Raw genomic sequence first — 3,199 nt, 5'->3', positions numbered from 1 at the left:
TATCTATCTTATCTGTCTATCTGTCTGTCTGTTTGTTTATCTTATCTGTCTATTTATTTATCTGTCTGTCTGTCTATCTATCTATCTAGCTATCTTATCTGTCTGTCTGTCTGTCTATTTATCTATCTTCTGTCTGTCTGATCTGTCTGATCTGTCTATCTTATCCGTCAAATGTAAATAATTAAAATTTGTTTTTAATGTCTTATACCAATGTTTTTCAACCCTTTTTTCACCTGTGGATCCCTTTGATTCTTATTCTATTCTCCTGGGCCCCCAGGTAGCCATTTGAAGATTTAAATAATCCCATTATCCGCTTGTTTGTTTGCCTGTTATACTTTAGTCAGTTAGAGAGATGGAGTAAAAGTAAGAGAGAGAGAGAGAGAGAGAGAGTGGGAGGAATGTGAGTAGAGAAGAAAGAAGTGAGGAGTATAATAATACAAATGTATCATGTGGTTAGCTGAAGGGAGAGGCAAAGAGTGAAAGACAAAGACGGTGAGAGAAAAGTGGGAGAGAGAAGTGTTAATGACATGCTGTAAGGTGGGAAGGGAAAGGTGAAGAGAAAGACAGAAATGTTAAAGACATGAAGCAGGAAATTAAAATCTCACCTTTTTCCTTTTAACTAGTTTCAGTCATTAGGCTGCGGCCATGCTGGGGTACCCACCTTGAATTTTTAGTCGAATGAATCGACCCCCAGTACTTATGTATTTAAGCCTTGTACTTATTCTATTGGTCTTTTTTGCTGAACCGCGAAGTTACGGGGGGACGTAAACACATCGACACCGGTTGTCAAGCTGAGATGAGGGGACGAACACAGATACAAAGACATACACACACACACACACACACACACGTATTATATAAACCTTATTGTCTACATATTAACCTCTTGGTTAACCTTCAGTTTTTTATGCTCTAAGCTTTCTCATCTTTTAATCCATTCTCATCTTTTAATCCTTTCTGAGTAATTAACCCCCCTTGTGACCCCCTCAACTTTCCATGTTCTCAACTCTCTTTTCTCATGTTAACCCATCTTAACTGTAACCCTGCTTTTCTCACTGTTTACTCAACTCCTAATCTATGCACCCTTTGTAATTAAAGACCCCGAGTTAACCCTTTAACATCACTCAGCTACTGTAACATGTAGCATAGCTAATATTACTTGTAAACTCTGTTTGATTGCTGTGTGTTTACCCTCTGCCAGCCTTTAGCTTTCTAGCTATAAACCCTGTTTTCTGTGGGTTAACCCTTTTAAACCTCTCAGCTGTCTACTGTATATAACCTTTCTCACGATTTTCAGTTAGTTTTAACCCTGTAACTCTGTTATCTGTATATTAATTCTTTCACATCTCTCAGCTAACCCATGTGGCTTTTCTATCATTAAACCTCACCAAATATTACCTTCCTATCTATAAAACCCATGTTTGTTTTCTGTGTTAACCCTCTGCTAGTCTCCAGCTTTCTAACTATCAACCCTAATTTTTGTGGGTTAACCATTTCACTTTTCACTGCTTCCTTTACCTGCATTTTGTTTAAACTGCTAAAGCTGTCATCAATTCATTAAACCTCATTTCTCACCTCTTTGTCCCTCCTCTTATTTTTGTTTTTAATTTGAAATACAAGATCTGAAATTTGTTTTATAAAACAAAATTAATAACAGAAGAGGCAGAGGTATTGATAAAATTGGTTTTTGAAGTTGTACTAGAATTATATCAAATAGAAGAAATATCAAATAAAAATTATTATTATTAAGTAAAATTTAAAAAATTTTCATAATTTTATTAATCAAACAAAAAACTTAAGTTTAATTTTTTAAAATTGTTTCCATTTTTTTTTTCCTTATATTATCAAGCATTATTAAGACTGTATTTGACCAGCTTGTTACCATATTTCTGTTGAAGTACACTACTGTTGTTTAAATCATTTTTCCAAAATGATGAAGAATTTAATCCTTTCGTTACTGTATTTCTGTTGAGATGCTCTGTGTTTCTTTCAATTAATTTCGAATAAACTTAGTAAAATAACTTAGTTATTAGCTAGTGTTAGGAACATAAATTGTGACTAAGGTTTGATGGAAGATTTGAATTTAGAACATTTGAAAACAAGACATTTGTACTACAGAACCAAAAGCAGTTTCAACCAGGTTGGTATCAAAAGGATTAAAAATATCATGGTGACTTTAACCCTTTTGTTACCATATTTCTGTTGAGAAGCTCTGTGTTTCTTTCAATTAATTTTAAATATAACAAAGAATTTAGTAAAATAACTTAGTTATCATTAAGCTAGTGTTAGGAACATAAACTGTGACTAAGGTTTGGTGGAAGATTTTAATTCAAAACTTATGAAAACAAGATATTTGTACTACAGAGTCAGAGGTGGTTTCAACCAAGTTGGTATCAAAAGGGTTAAAAATATCATGGTGACTTTAACTCTTTTGTTAGCATATTTCTGTTGAGAAAGGATTATCAAGCTGGTTTTTGGAACATAAAAGAAACTTTGATGGAAGGTTTTAATTTAGATTACTTTAATCCTTTAGTTACCATATTTCTGTTGAAATTGCTGCCTTTTTTTCCATTAGTTTTAGAGATTATGAAGAATTTAGGAATATAACCCCATCATTATTGAGCTGGTTTTCGGAACATAACATGAAATTTTGGTGAAAGTTTTACATTTAGATCACTCTAACCTTTTAGTTACCATATTTCTGTTGAAATACACAACTTTAGTCTTGATTAATTTCGAAGATAATGAACAATTTAGTATTAGTACCTTAGATATTATTAAAATGGTGTTTAAAAAATATCCAAGAATAATTCTATTGAAACATTATCTAGAACCGATAACACCATACAAAAGCATTAAGCTTTATTATCTGAGATATTATTTGGAATTTATCTGATTATTTTTAAGAATAGCAACATTATTTGAACAAATATATAATTGTCTTTTCTTTTTTTTTCTTTATCTTTTTTTATTTTTGGTTCTCTATATTCGTTTTGGGCTGTGCCTTGAAAGGTCCAATTACATGGACAACGAAGAGACTGTGAATCTTCCCCGAGAGTCCAAGAGACAGAAATTGCATGATGATTCCATAGCAGACAGTTCTGCATCGACTCCACCACCACCACCTTTGATTCCAATGAGAACTCCAAAGAGCAAAAAGGCGTAAGGAAATTTTGCATTTTCTTTATTTTCCCTTATT

The 3,199-nt window shown here is 32.7% G+C and overlaps 1 long non-coding RNA gene across 1 annotated transcript in view; it reads left to right on the top strand.

The window, feature by feature from the left end:
* The window catches only part of LOC106869262 (uncharacterized), a 5,675-nt gene continuing 2,476 nt past the window's right edge, over window positions 1-3,199 (top strand). Inside the window, exon 1 of the long non-coding RNA XR_001409386.2 lies at window positions 1-3,162. This is a non-coding gene — a long non-coding RNA (uncharacterized LOC106869262). The remainder of the gene's footprint in view (window positions 3,163-3,199) is intronic.

This window comes from Octopus bimaculoides, chromosome 30 (assembly GCF_001194135.2).
Source record: "Octopus bimaculoides isolate UCB-OBI-ISO-001 chromosome 30, ASM119413v2, whole genome shotgun sequence".
Taxonomy (NCBI): domain Eukaryota; kingdom Metazoa; phylum Mollusca; class Cephalopoda; order Octopoda; family Octopodidae; genus Octopus; species Octopus bimaculoides.
The sequence above is the reverse complement of the archived record's forward strand: the minus strand, read 5'-3'. Positions and strand labels throughout refer to the sequence as shown.